The sequence below is a fragment of the Chelonia mydas genome, chromosome 6 (assembly GCF_015237465.2).
Source record: "Chelonia mydas isolate rCheMyd1 chromosome 6, rCheMyd1.pri.v2, whole genome shotgun sequence".
NCBI lineage: Eukaryota > Metazoa > Chordata > Testudines > Cheloniidae > Chelonia > Chelonia mydas.
In genome coordinates, this window is record NC_051246.2 from 129,295,345 (window position 1) to 129,311,169 (window position 15,825).

At 43.6% G+C, this 15,825-nt stretch overlaps 1 protein-coding gene across 2 annotated transcripts in view; it reads left to right on the top strand.

Annotated features, from left to right (window-relative positions):
* MDGA2 (MAM domain containing glycosylphosphatidylinositol anchor 2) overlaps positions 1-15,825 on the top strand; it is a 647,298-nt gene that overhangs the window by 221,806 nt on the left and 409,667 nt on the right. The gene's annotated exons all lie outside the window — the stretch shown is intronic.

Genomic DNA, 15,825 nt, shown 5'->3' on the forward strand with positions numbered 1-15,825 from the left:
GCATACCATTTTGTGAGTGGGCCAAATGCCATCTTAACTGCTAGACATGAGTGATGGTAGGTATTCCAGAGAGCTAGAAAATGAAAGGCATTCTAAATTATGAGCAGGAATGTTGAAGTGGCAAAATGCCACTTCATGTAGAATAAACATGCCTGATGCCAAGGCAATATGCCGTGATTCCCTGTGTTCAGATTTGGTTAAGGGCAGCAAGATTCAGAAAAACACACAGATGCTCAAGGAGGTGTCTTGTCTCCAGTGAATCCAAATTTTGGTTCAATTGAATGAGGTACAAGGAAGACTCCGTCCACAAGTGTGTGTCTGTGGTTGTCTATGGACTGGCTAAGATTCTAATACTGTGTGAGGACTGGGTGGCCAGTTCTCTTATCCCTGAGAGCCAGGGTTTCTAAATGTGATACTGTATGCTTTGTTTTTACATTTTAATTCTGTTCAGTGGAGGTGATTTTAAATAACATTATCTTAAGAGGAGGCTATTTTGCTCTTGGGTAGGGATGAATATGAATCAGAACATTATTTTGGAGAGTCCTCCGTATATATGGGGCCAGTATGTACCTATGATTAATTGTGGCACACAGTGCTATTTACATGTTGAGCCATCTGATTTGGGGTTGCAGTCAAGTAGAGGGAGGTCTCAATACTGGGGGGAGGGGGGCATAGTTGCCTGAAAATATTTCTGATTACTGTGTGTTTCAAGTGAAAAATAGAGGCTGGATTGAGCACCTATTAAAAATCCAGCCCTTTAATAAACATGAAAATAATAGAATAGAGATTAGGACCTCTGAAAAATATTAGAACTCCTGTACTACTTTAAGCAGCCTTTTAATTATTTCTTTTAATTTAAGTAACGATAAAATCTTCCTGGTCTGCAGAACTTGCAGGATTATTTAAAATGTAATTAAAGAAAATATATTTGAAATAGGAGGCTCAGAATGATTCTGTGAGAAGTACAGAATATATTTATCACAACACACTTCAGATCCTAGCAATGAATATTTTGCAATATAAGACCTGAGTCCTGCAATGAGCTTCACACAGGTGGCCCCGTAACTTTGCATGGAGCTTATTCCAGGATCAGCACCTAAATCTCTAGAACAATGTCTACTTGTTCAGTAACTAACAATCACAGTATAAACATAGATCCACAGTTCCCTTAATTTCACCCTTGCGGCCCCATTGAAATTTAATGGGGTTAATGTCAATGGATTGTACCCATACAATCCACCTATCTTTTTTTATTAGGATTTTATACTGATTTCCATCACTGAAGTATCTGAGCAGCTACCATGTAAAGCAGATTAGCAATAGTTTAACCCCTAGCAGACTTCATGGAGTTCTGGAATATAAAAAGGGGGAATGATCTGACTCTGAATGAGAAGATTTTAAAGAACTGCAGAAGCACCTGCAACTTGGAGTGTTAATACCCCACATATCAGCATTGAATTCTGTCAGTTGTAAACACGCTGGCCTTGAGTTTTTCTAGTTTTGTCATGAGATGTATGCAATTTAATAGCAAACAATTCTTGTAAGTAATGAGGGTATTTTACTGTAGGTAGTCTGTGGGAATTGTAAAGCCCTTTATTGTCAGAGATAGGCAAGTACAATATTCAGGACACAAATGCATTTTATTATTGGATCAGCTTTTTCTATTGTTAGAAAATGTAATAAAATTCTTTCATTGGGTTACATAATCAAGTTCTATTATATTAAAATATTCAGGGTATTGATTAAATTCATTTTGCATCCTGGATGACATGAATGCAAAATACCTAGTACTTGAAGAATTGTATGAGTTTTATGTTTGGTTTACATTACATCTGTGTACACAAGGTTTTTTTGTCCATTTATTGATACGTGAAGTGCTTTGTGGTGTTCCTAATGCCCTGTGTATTGTGCAAGAGTGCATCAGAAAAAACATCATCCCAATTAAACTTGTGTGTCCGCTCTCAGCACAGAAGCCATTGATTGAATGGAGATGGAGTTTCTTATCTTTGTAATGATAAGCAGAACAGAGTCGAGCCACATTGCAAGAGCGTTACAGGGAATCATGGGCCAGAACTGCCCCTTCTACAGCTGCTCTCTAGATAAATGAAGTTGTTTCTCTCTAGGGCTGTTGGTCTAATACATTAAAGTCAAGATTTTCAAAACTGATTAGTAACTTTAGTTGCCCAAGTTGAAACACCTCTGTGATTTTCAGAAATACCTGGGCACACAAAATCACAAGTCACTTTTAAAAATCTTGCCTAAATTCACTTAACTCTACAACGTTTTGGAGGTGCATTGGTCTTTCTTTGGCTAGCTGACAATAACATTACGGGGAGCGGTCACCATCAATTGTTTTGGTGGAACCAACACCAGTGACGGGCATTCAATTGAAAAGAAAACACTTCGCAGCCATGCCACTTTCTCTTATTGCAAGCACGGGCATCAGTCACCTGGCGCTCCGCTATGCTGACCCCAAGCTGACCTTGCTGCCAAGGCTATGAGATCAGGATGAGGGTCACCTTTTTCCATTGATTGGGCTCCTTTTGCCAAGTTGCTTGACAGTTGCCCATATTTCTGTAATGTCGACTGCGTTTCCAGAGCTCTGAAAGCTTTCCTGCTTGATAGCACTAACAGAAAAAGTACCAAGCTAATTAAATCACAGTACTGCTGCCCTATGCGACTGTCAGAGGCTGACCTAATTTTGACACTACAAAGCTTATCAGCAGAGTATCTATTAAGTTAGAGGAAACATAATTCTGTTTCGAAGAACAGTTAGATTTTTTTTCCCTTACAACTCATTACACGGCTGTTTGTTGTTCCTCCTGCTGGGCAAAGTATTAAAAACTTATGATCTATGACATATGGTCTGTGTCTGTCAGTATCTGCTTCCAGAACAGTAGGGATGCTCCAATTTAAAGGAGGAATGGGGAAAAAGGCCATGTTATTTCTTCAGACAGAAATATGCTACTTCTTGGATTGTCATCTTTTAAAGTTTAAATTTCCTTTTCATTGTGATTTGAAATAATACAAAACAATCATGGTTGCAAATCATTAGTTAAGCATTGAAATCTGATGTACTAGTTGAAGTGATGCACTTTAGAGCGTGGGAAGCAGTAAACTTGCTTTGTAGTTGGAAAAGTAGAGTAGCTAATCATGCTAAAGTTTTCATACGAGTTATTTCTTATTGAAGGTACTGTGCACTCCAGTTTTGCACTGAGATTTCCTAGAGTCTAGGACCTAAATAAATTAATGTGCTAGAGACCTGCACATTTCTGCAGGAATATTCAAGGAAAGAGAGGAAAGACTTGTGCTTTTAACCTGCTACGTAAAGATTCAAAAACAAGATGGCACAGGAAACTTTTTAAGTTTATAGTAGTTTTCCCTCCTGAAATTTAAGTGTGGGAAAATGAAGGGCAAAATTAATGAAGGGTCTGCGATCATCTAAAAACCTGATTGTGCTGGGATTGGAGAACAATGAATGAGGATCAGATCTGATGTATTTGAACTGCCAATAATGGTTTTGTGTTACACGTGCACTGGATACCATGGGTGACCAGACTCCTTCTTTGGCTAGCATGGTCATAAACCTTGTTGCCTTGGCCTGATATTTTTAAAAAAGGGCATTGAAATGTCCTCTTTCTTTGGGCATTTATATAGGTAAGAATACGTGTTTTACATTTTGGACCTAATCCTGTTTTCATTGAAGACAAAGACAAAATCAAGCAGACTTCATTGGCAGTAGGATGCAAAACAGACATGAATTGGGCACTTTCATTTTGTCTCCATGAGTGCAAGATGAGGTAGACAAGACTGTCTTTCAGAATTCTGCATCCCTCCTAATCTTTCAATTCAAACATGTTTTAGTGGAACTGGTTCCACGAGAAAGCTATCTACAACCAATAATTTTTAGATCTTTCTCAAAGCTTCAAAATGTTTGACCACTCTATTCAAAACCCAAATGACCTGCTGTGGTTTGCTCTTTTTTTTTTTTTTTTTGACGCAGTCCCATTCAAACAGAAGTATCTCCAACACCAAATGTTAAAATAGAAAAATGAGGCCCTATTTAAGAAAATAATAAATTTTAGATTTTATTTGTCTTCTGGTTTTTGAGCCTTTGGGGTGCACAGGGGTCACATTTTCATTTTCTCGTCTCATTCTCATTTTCTCTCCAACCACCAAGACTAGAAACTTACTTAACACAACTCCTGTGACTGACACCCATTCCGTAAATCAGTGGTTTTCAACCTGTGGTCCACAGACCCCTGCGGGTCCATAGACTATGTCGAAGGGATTCGGGAAAGGTCGTTGTTACCATAGAACAGTGGTTTTCAACCTATGGTCAGCAGACCCCTGGGGTGTCCACGGACTATGTTTAAGATTTCCAAAGGGGTCCACACCCCCATTAAAATTTTTTAGGGGTCCAGAAATGAAAAAAGGTTGAAAAGCACTGCCATAAATCCTACAGGACCAAACTTTCTCATTTTTATAAAAATCCTTTGGTATTATTTGGGCCGGCTATAGTCTGTAAATACAGATGTTGCGTTCCCTGTAGGGGCATGGTACCTTGTTCCCACAGTGAAATGACAAAATAAACTTTAACCTGCATGCTTCTCTTGGGCACTGCTCATCCCCGCATCAGTTTAATCCTTTGTCCTGCTTTCCTTAAATGTGACCAGTTACCTGCATTCGTGTTCAAATTCAGTGGCCTTTCTAGTATTCCCGACAGAAAACTTAAGATACATTTTCACTGGACAACGGTTGCATCTAGTAAACAAATTGCCACACTAGTTTTTTTGTGATTAATTGAGGTTGCTGGCAGAGAGCATCCCGTGAGGTGGATACAGCTAATATAAAGATGTGGAGATAGGTTAGAATGGCCACATCTTCCATCTGAAAACAAGGAATATCTTGGTACCACTCTGAGTGATTTGTAATATGTATTTTTATTTTATTTATTTTTCATTTCTGACCCCACACTTGCTTTCGTTGCAGTAGGTGCATATACTGAGGGGTATAGAAGTGTAATGGATTCTTTCATGCAATATTTACTGTGTATAATAACAAGACAAGTTCTTCAAAAATGCCACCAGACAAAATAAATGCCAAGTAGTATATTACTATAATGTCTCATCTGGCATTTAATCCTGGGAGGCATATTTCAGAAAGAGCTGTAATGAATATTCCTATAGTTGAGAAAGGGGTGACATTTCATAATTATGTAATATCTTATGAACCATAAAAAGTAAAAATATAAAAAGGAAAAGGATATTTTGGTGTTTGTTTATTTGATCTTTACTTACAGGACTGTGCACTTTTGCCGTAATTGCGCATCATGGGTAATGTTTGCCCGTATGTGTTGCTTTTCGAGACCGGGTGGTGGTGGTTGTATGAAAATGTATTGACACTAAAGTTCAGGGCACTTGAAGATAATCTGAATTTAAAAGGTTCCATTTCTGATAGAGTGTTGCCAGCTCTCACCGTTTTATTGGGAGTCTTGTGGTATTTGCGTTATCTAAAGCGTCAGCTTTTGAAATCCCGAGATTATGGGACCATCTCAGATTTCCCCCTACTTTTTTTTTTAAAGTAAGGATGTAGCCTTCAGAGTTGCAGAAAGGAGCTGGGAACCCAAGTGTACCCCGTCGGCTCAGAAATCCAAAGCCAATTAAAGAATCCAAAATGCACTATTTAAAAAAATCTCATGATTTTTGGGAATCTGACCTCCTGATTTTGGAACTCCTGGGGCTGGCAATGCTTCTGATGTGCTAGAGCAGAGAACAGAAGAACGGCCAGACTGGGTCAGACCAAAGGTCCATCCAGCCCAGTATCCTGTCTGGCAACAGTGGCCAATGCCAGGTGCCCCAGAGGGAGTGCACCTAACAGGTTATGATCAAGTGATCTCTCTCCTGCCATCCATCTCCACCCTCTGACAAACAGAGGCTAGGGACACCATTCCTTACCCATCCTGGCTAATAGCCATTAATGGACTTAACCTCCATGAATTTATCCAGTTCTCGTTTAAACCCTGCTGTAGTCCTAGTCTTCACAACCTCCTCAGGCAAGGAGTTCCACAGGTTGACTGTGAACTTCCTTTTATTTGTTTTAAACCTGCTGCCCATTAATTTCATCTGGTAGCTCCTAGTTCTTATATTATGGGAACAAGTAAATAACTTTTCCTTATTCACTTTCTCCACACCACTCATGATTTTATAGACCTCTATCATCTCCCCCCTTAGTCTCCTCTTTTCCAAGCTGAAAAGTCCTAGTCTCTTTAATCTCTCCTCCTATGGGACCAGTTCCAAACCCCGAATCAATTTAGTTGCCCTTTTCTGAACGTTTTCTAATGCCAGTCTATCTTTTTTGAGATGAGGGGACCACATCTGTACGCAGTATTCAAGATGTGGGCATACCATGGATTTATATAAGGGCAATAAGATATTCTCCGTCTTATTCTCTTTCCCTTTTTTAATAATTCCTAACATCCTGTTCGCTTTTTTGACTGCCGTTGCACACTGCGTGGACATCTTCAGAGAACTATCCACGAAGACTCCAAGATCTTTCTCCTGATTAGTTGTAGCTAAATTAGCCCCCATCATATTGTATGCATAGTTGGGGTTATTTTTTCCAATGTGCATTACTTTACATTTAGAGAGAGAGAGAGAGAGAGAGAAAATATGGTACATATTGATTTAATAGACAAGATTGACAGAAAATAAGCAAAATCAGGGTCTCAATCATTATTTTTTATTAAATCTACAAAATACTTCTGAAGCATATTAAAAAAAAAAACCAAACTGCTGACCCTTTTCTTACCTTGCTGCACTCAGGCTCTGATTCTGCCAGGTACTTAATTTATTATTTATTATTTGTATTCCGGGAGTGGATAGGAGCCCAGGAGCTAGGCAGTGTGCACGACAGACCAAAATGACTGTCCCTGCTCCCCAAGGAGTTTACGATCAAAGTGTAAGACATACCTGACTTTAAGCATGGGAATGGTCCTGCTCCCATGCTTAAGTACTTTGCTCAATCAGCGTCTAAGGGGCCAGTCATAGATTCATCGCTTCCAAGACCAGAAGGGACCATTATGATCATCTAGTCTGAACTCCACCCAAATAGTTCCTAAAGCACATCTGTGAGAAAATCATCCCATCTTGATTTTAAAAGAATCCACCACGACCCTTGGTAAATTGTTACAATAGCTAATTACCCTCTCTGTTAAAAGTGTACACCTCATTTCCAGTCTGAATTTGTGAGCTTCAACTTTCAGTCATTGGATCGTGTTAGACCTTTCTCTGCTAGATTCAACAGCCCATTTTCAAAAATTTCTTCTCCATGTAAAAAGAAAAGGAGTACTTGTGGCACCTTAGAGACTAACCAAGGTCTAATACAGACTAACACGGCTGCTACTCTGAAACTTCTCCATGTAGATACTTACCAACTGTAATCAAGTCTCACCTTCCAGGTCATTGATAAAAATGTCAAATATTGTAAGGCCAAGAACTAATTCCTGTGGGGGACCCCCCCTCCCCAAACACACTTGCTTGTTGATCTTTCCCCATGTACAATTACACTTTGAGACCTGTCAGCCAGCCAGTTTTTAATCTGTTTACTTTGTGCCATGTTAATTTTACATTCGTTTTTAATCAAAATGTCGTGTGCTACCAAGTCAAGCACCTTACAGAAGTCTAAGTATATTACATTAATACTATTACCTTTACCAATTGAACTTGTAATCTCATCAAAAAAAGATATCAAGTTATTTGAGAGGCTCTATTTTCTATAAACCCATGTTGATTGGTATTGCTTAATTACCATCCTTTAATTCTTTATTAACTGCGTCCCGTGTCAGCCTCTCTATTATCTTGCCTGGGATCAATGTCAGGCTGACAGACCTATAATTATCAGGGTTATCCCATTTAACCTTCTTAAATATTGGCACAACATTCACTTTCTTCCAGTCTTCTGGAACTTAGTGCTTCCAGGCTTATAAAAAATCAACAGTAACAGTCCAGCGAGCTCTTCAGCCAGCTCTTAAGTCCTTCATAACTTGAACACCTAGCCTTCCACTGTGACTGCAAAGGGAACACTAGATGCCCAAAGAGAAGAATTATGCTATAGGTAAGGATGTGCCATCCAATTCAGAATTGAAACTAACAAAAGTCTAACAGGAATGACCAAGTTATTTCTGCCCAGAAACCAGATTCGTGCCTGCATATAAGGTATTTTTGTGTATAACTCAAATAATTGTGCTTGCCAGGCTTTGAAAAGTAACCCAGAAAAGTGCAGAGTAGAAAACAACTTTACATCCTGATATATTTTCTGTCTTTGAAAGGGTGGCAGGGAGAGCGGACCTGCTGGAACTCTTGAGAGATGACAGAACGTAGCTGCTGTTTGTAAACTAAATGTATCCATTACAAAGCTGAGGAAATGACAGCTTTAAAAAATAAGGCTTAGTTCAAAAAGCTCCAGCCAGGTTCCTTTGCAAACATCGCTTCCATCTTCAAAGCCAGCCAGCAGCATCTACTAATATGTCAATTTCAAAGGCTCTGTAGACAGATGTGGAGTCACTTCACAGTGAGCTGCCATGGTCCTGACAGCAGCTACAAAATTTAGGATCTAAACACTTCCTAATGCCTGCCATGCTTTAAAATCAGTGTGATCAAAATACGTAATGAACATAAAAATACAATGTTAGAAGGGGAGCCATATGTTTTCCTAATGTCTTTTCTCTCCCTGATGTTTCATTGGTGATTGGATATGAGGGAAAGTGATGTTGCAAAATATGTCCCAAGCCATGTGGGTGCACCAGGGTGTGCACGTGTTCAGGAAACTCTAGCCCCAGCCATTCAGGATATGTCTACCCTGCAGATGGAGTGAGCCTCCTAGCCCAGGTAGGCAAATTCACCTTAGTTGGGCTCAAGGTAGCAGGCTAAATATAGCAGTCTGGATGTTGCTGCACCAGCTGAGCCCCTGGCTCGCACTCCGGAGGTCAGACCCAGGGGATCGGGATGGTTTGGACTCAGGTGACTAGCCTGAACCACCAGAAGTTTTGCAAAATCCACACTGCTATTACTAGCTCGAGCTGAGCTAGCAGGAGTCTCTCTACCCAGGCGAGGAGGCATGCTCCCAGCTGCAGTGTAAACATACCTTCAGATTCCTAAAGTCATGAGCTCAATAAGGTGGTTGTGAGCCATCATAATCTGATAGCGCCCTCTGCTGGTCAAATGGCAATCATTTTTAGCTTAAAGAGGACCAAAGGTCCTACTTCCTAGAGAACTGGAGGCTTATTTAGAGGAGGTTTAGGGAGAAAATGGTTAAAGGTTAGAACTAGAAGTTACCCTTGGGCTCTGGATCTGGATGCAAGCCCAACATCTGAGGGCATTGGATCTGGGTGTAAGGTTCAGGTACATCACTACTATCGAATCAGACCCACATGAGTATTTTTGATGCCTGTGTTCAGCAAATTAATTATTTTTCCCTCTGAGATATTTTCATTGAATGTTAAGTTAGATAAAGTTTTAGGAATATAAGTGAGCAAACAGCTTGCTCCATAGCCAGTAGAGTTTGGCCCTCCTATCATTTTCCAGTCATGAGTGTATTATTTAATTTTTGTAACTGTAAAGCACCCTCTTGAGCAGGTGGCTTTCCCATCGGCTCCTAAGGTTCTGGGTTCAAAGCAGCTCAGCCCTCTCCTTGTGTCCTCTGTGTCTCTGACACAAGGCCCCCGTGTCAGACTACCTACTTTGGGATCCAGTTTCTTCCAAGTGCATTCCATCCAGGTTCGATAGTGCTGGCAGGTGCCATTGCTTTGCAGATAAAATCAGAGAAGCAGCTCAGATAAATGGGAAGAATGTAATTTATGCAAAGAGGAGGCATGGCTCATCTAGGCATAATTAGGGGCAATGCAGAACTGCCCTGCTCAGGGGAGCCCTAGCCAAGGGGGGTACTCAGCCTCTGGAAGCATAGTTCCTCTCCATGGCACTCAGGTGCAAAGCCAGTGCGCCCATTACCCCATACCTTTGTGAGATGCAGCCTATTCCTTCCTCCCACCTTTGGGGAGACTGGGTAGAACCTAGGAGGAGGTGGGGATTTGCCTGCAGCCTGCCCCATCTGAATCCTTTGAGCAGAGGTGAAAGCAAGCTGGTATGCCCTGTTACAGCGTATCGGCAAGAGCCAGTGCGCCGTACCGGGGTGGATCGGTTTCCTCAGGCGCAATTTAAAAGGCCTGAGGAGCCCAGCAGCAGCTGGAGCCCCCGGCCGTTTAAATTGCTGCCGGAGCCCCGCTGCCGGAGCCCTGGGGTAGCGGCGGCAGGGCTGGGGCAGCGATTTAAAGGGCCCCGGGCGGTAGCGGCGGCCAAGCTCTGGGCCCTTTAAATCGTCCCCGGAGCCCCGCCCCTGCTTGCCCAGGGCTCCGGCGGCAGGCTCCGGGGACGATTTAAAGGGCCCAGGGTGGTCGTGGAGGCCGGAGCCCCGTCCCCGGAGCCCTGGGGAAGCGGCGGTGGGGCTCTGGGGATGATTTAAAGGGCCCAGGGCTCTGGCCGCTGCTACCCCCCCAGGCCCTTTAAACCGCTGCCAGAGCCCCCAGCTGCCGCTGTTACCCCGGGGAGGGGGAAGGAGGCACTTGCCGGTACGGGGGGGGGCTGGGGCTGGCTCTGACCTCCCCCAGCCCCGCCCCTTCCACCCGAGGCCCTGCCGCTTCCGGGGGCCAGAGCCGGCCCCAGCCCAGCCCTGTACCGGTAAGTCACTAGACCTACTTTCACCCCTGCCTTTGAGGTGCAGTGGACCCGAAGGGAGCAGTTTCTCTACTCCTGGAGTACAGGGCTTGCTGTTCTACTCAGGCCTCAGAGGCTGCACAAGGCTTATGACATGCTGGCCCCACCCTCTGCACTGCCTCATGCGTGGCCCATTGCAGAAAGGCCAGACACAGCGTGGTCCCAGAACTGCACTCCTGGAGCCTCTCGCAGTATGAGGACCATTAACACAATGGTCTCGTGCTGCACGGATGCTTGAACAAACAGCCTGAGTAGACTTAAGTGAGGTGACTGTAAATTTAAGCAGCTAGTGAACCTGGCTTGTTTCCGTGAAACACACACCTTTGTTACAGTGAGCTACAAAGACACACAACTCCAGACCCTTTATGTGGGGAGAGATGTCGTGTAAATGGCTTTATTATTACTTGGACTAATAGATTAGTAAGGCTGAGGACAAGGTGATCTTTAGGGGTTAGATTGTGATGCCTTTACTCGTGTTGAATGATACCTTACGCCCCAAGTCACCTTGCTGGAGTCAGTGAGGTGGCGTAAGGTTTTACTTAGGGACGAGTAAGTAGGGAAGTTAAACCGTAGGGTTGGTGTATAGGGGGAAGTTAGTGTGCAGCAAGCTAGCGTGTGAATTTAGAGCACACTCGCTTCTCCGAACTAACTCGCTCTGCACGTTCTCGCTGCGCACCCAGGCTCATGTCCATGCTCCGAGCTAGGGGTGTGATTCCCTGGCTCGTGCACCCACGCTCACGCCAGCTGCCGTGGAGCTAGCGTGCGTGCAAATAGCAGCGTCACCACAGGAACCCGGGTAGCGACAGCGGGCTCACAGCTCTGCCGTGCTGCGTACATGCCTGCCTGAATCCAGCGGGTACAGACGCGGCCACACCTCCACCCATGCTGCCACGGCTACGCTGCTATTTATACTTGCACGGACTGGATGGCACTGGCACGAGTACGTGTATGCGAGCAGGGGAATCACACCCCCGGCTTGCAGTGCAGACGCAGCCCAGGTGGTTTAACTTCATATGCTTCCAAAGTGCAGTGCACATAAAAGCATTCTCAGTGCACAGCAAAAGTGTCCGCACAGCGAGTTGGTCCGGAGTAGGCAGTGAGCTGTAAATTCACACCCTAGCTCGCTGCACATCAACTTCCCATGTAGACCAGCCCTCAGTGTGAGCACGGGAAAATGACATAGATGTTTAATTTTTTTCTTGCAAGTAATAAACATCACCTTAGGCCAGGGGGAGTCTATAGGTGGACCGGCAGATGCTTTTGAATGGACCCCAAAATCTTTGTATTTACTTTTTTTTTATTACCATTATTGTTGTTGGGTTTTTTAAAATTTGTCTGGAGTCTGGACCTTGACTATACCTTGGCCAAGAAATATGGACCATGACAAAAAATAATTGACTACCCCTGCCCTAAGGTCTCAGAGAAACCAACCCAGTAACAGTGTACTGACGGGCCCTGTTGGGCATAATCCAATTCCTCTTTATGCAGACAACTCTGGCTATTGGGAGGGTGGGAATGCTGGGAGAGATCCCAGGACTCTGAGCAGAAAGAGATGACTAATCTCTCTCTCTCTCCTTATATATCTGCTATCTAATCTCTAGAAGGTATTGGGTATAACGTGTGTGTATTGACACACTCACTCTACATAGCAGATAACTGGTTTCCCTGGGTGTTGTATCCTTTTTGACTGGGGCTTCTTTTGTCACAGTAGTGTCCAAGGAAAAAAATGGGTGATATTCATCCCAGAGGACATGAACTCAGAGTGCCTGGAAAGTAGTTTGCGTTCATGCCTATTCGCTTATTTTAGTTGGTCTAACCGGAATCTTGTTGCTGCTTGTTACTCACATGGAAAACCTTCAAAACTAATTTTCACCTTCTATCATTTGAGTTGTGAAAACCTGATCAACAAAGGGATCCACTCCATTATAAATAAAGCTATAACATTCATCCTGCGCCCTTGGGATCGGTGAGCAACAAGGCCAGATTTCTTAAACACTTACCAAAAAGGTTGGCATAGGCCAAGCAAACTGAAAATGGTTTTAAATAGAGTAGATTGCAACAGATGCAATTCCGGGTAGCTAAGAGAAAGGGAGTGAGTTGTACTGGCCTTAACTATCTTATTCTAGTCCTGTTCATTTGTGCTGCCTGGACAGCTTTGCCATAGACTCATTTTCTTAGGATTCCCAGGGTCAGATATTTAAAATATCAGAAGCCTTGCACCACATTTATTAATTGTGCACTTGAGATCACCCAAGAGCAGGTGCAGATTGGTTGTTTTCATGTGAAAAGAAATCACTGTTGTCACCTGATTGATTATTTGATCCTGGATTTCTTCTCAGGTGCTAAAACCCTGATCTGCAAAGATTTAGGGACATGCTTGGTGCATAAAGCTATGTGGTGTGACAAAGGCAGTTCTGAAAGACAAGGTAGGGGAGTTAATGTCTTTTATTGGACTAACTTCTGAGCTTACAGCTTGTCTCTCTAATATCCTGGGAACAACACTACACACAACAGCACTGCATACAGCCATTAAACTCAGGCCCTGGCAGTTCTGGAAGGGTGTTCGGAGGGTGGTATATAGAATGATTAAAGCCCTTTCCCTGTGAACTGAAAGAGGTTACCTCTCGTTAATTGTGGACACCTGAGTCTAATTAAGGGCAGCCTGGGACTGTTAAAAACCAGCTCCAGTGAACAGGCTACAAGGAGACATGAGATGCAAGCTGCAGAAGGGTTGTGTGCTGCAAGGGGAAAAGGCATCTCCTAGGTGAAGAGCTGTTTTTCCCTATAAGGGAAATCTTGTGTTGTTTCTGTCTGGGGAGAGGACCTTGGTTTGCAGCATAGCTGGGCCCAATGTGAGTGAAAGAGGATGACTGGTGATAGGTAGCCGGCGTGAGGAGAGGCAGTTCTCCAGTGGGAGTGAGGCAATTTAAATATTTTGTGTTTCTGTTTAAAAAAGCCCTCAGGCCAACCCCAAGGCCTACCCTGTGAATACTGTAAATAAACCAATGTCCAGTACTAAACCTCCAGAGTGGGACTGATTTACCACAGGCCCCCTCAGCGCCAGAGGGAGAAACACTGAGCCTTGATGTGCCGAAAGAGGGGAGTTCTCACAGTGTAGAGTGAAGTATGTGCATACGTCTTTGCAGTATCAGAGCCTACTTAGCCTCCGTTCAGTGAAGCAGGGGCTGAGGCTTCCAGGTCATCGACGCGGTGGGCTGCTCAGACCCATGCCTCGGAGCTCCTTTGGGCCAAGAGTTCACCACTGGATCTAATTTCGCTGTCCTGTAGGCTTGTGCCAGGCTGTCTGATTGAAGGGCCACCCGCAGGTTAACAGTCGCGTTTGCTCCTACTAACGAATAGCATCGCTCCGGAGAGTTTTAAAGCTGACTTATTTTTTTATACATCTGATTTACCTTTTGCCATTTCTGCCGTTTATTGTCGTCTTATATTTCATTCAGCAAGGGCACCGTAATGAGTACTTGACCTTATCCTCCTATTGATCTGCTCGTGTGGAATTTGAATGAGGGGGCATTGCATGGCTCGGAATTACTGACGTCCCGTAAAGCCATTGTTGTTCTCTCCTGGACTGTTAAAACATTATTGTGAGTTGTGCATCCAATACGATAACCATTGTAATTTTCCAGCATGGGCACCACGTTACACATGTGGGGCATATGGAAACATTTTGCTTTTCTCAGTGCAGGTTAAATATACCAGGAAAATGGAATCTGTCCTAACTGAAACTCCGGTCCTGCTCCTGGTCCCAGTGAAGTTGACGGATGTTAATATTCACTTTAAATGGGAGTAGAATCAACCCTGTTGTGCTGACTACTTTATTTTAGTGGTTTGATTAAAGCTTCGTATTTACCTAATAAGTGTTATAATACATTTAGAAAGGTATATAATAAAAAGAACAAAAATGGAAAGTTGATTTTGGGAAGGAAAACAAAAATAAACGAGCGTGCAAATGAGTCTTTAGGGAACCGCTGGGTATACATAAATATTACAGCCGATGTTCATGGCACTGAACTTGTCCCTCACAGCCTACTATTGCCACCGGCTAATGGAGTTCGTCTTTCAGTTCACGTGGGAGGGGGCCATGCTGTGGAGCTCAAGTTCCTGTATTCAAACCCTGCTGGCGACCCCTGGGCAGGGTCATTATAATTGTGTGTTAGTGCCATATTTCCAGGCAATATGTTTGCAGTTAAATATCTTTCTCTTTCAGTGCTAGCAGTCACATTGTGTCTTCCACTGTTCTTGAGGTTCCCCATGTCTAAAGAATAAGAAATGGCATCATCAAATGAAGGCATCAGTCCTGCTAAAACTTGTCCTTGGGTTTGCCTTTCATGCCAGTGGATGCTAATCTAGGTAGGGAGATAGCCACAGTAGAGATGGGCTTGTGCCAAACATTGAATATCTGGATTTTGGATCTGAACTTCCCATGAGTTTGTTGTTTTCAGGTTCCAGGTGCCCATCTCTACCTTAAAATATGGACAAAAGGCTACACAGATTGGATAGGTCACAGAAATGGGAGTGGGATCGTCAGTGAATCTGGGCACTGGTTCTAAGCTAGTCCAGAAGTTGGTACACTTCAGACTGTTCCATGCCTTTGCAAAGCAAGCAGGTGATTTCAGGCCAGTCGTTACGCTAAAGGTGTCCGAAAAAGCACTATCCCAACTGTGCCCCATATTGGCAGCCTCATCGGAGAGCTCAACAGCTGAATGGGCAGGAGGCTGAAGTCCTGGCATCTGTAGCAGAGTCCCCACCAGGGCAAGGGTGAGCCCAGTTTGTGAGGCTGTGAGAGCAGGTCTGCATGCCCCAGGAGCTCTTGTGTGCCTATGTCAGGGATGTCATTTTGGAGTCTCTTGCAATGGAAGGGGAAAAACAATCAAATCAAACATCAGAGATGGAGCTGTTCTCTGGTTCCTTGTTTGTGGCCCTGCTTTTTATGGAGGTGTAGAGCAGTGGGGGAGGGGAAGGTGTTTAGAGGACGTCTGTGTGAGTAGTGGTATAACTGCATCCAAAAACAGACCATTGGATTCTTCCGTCGGAGAAG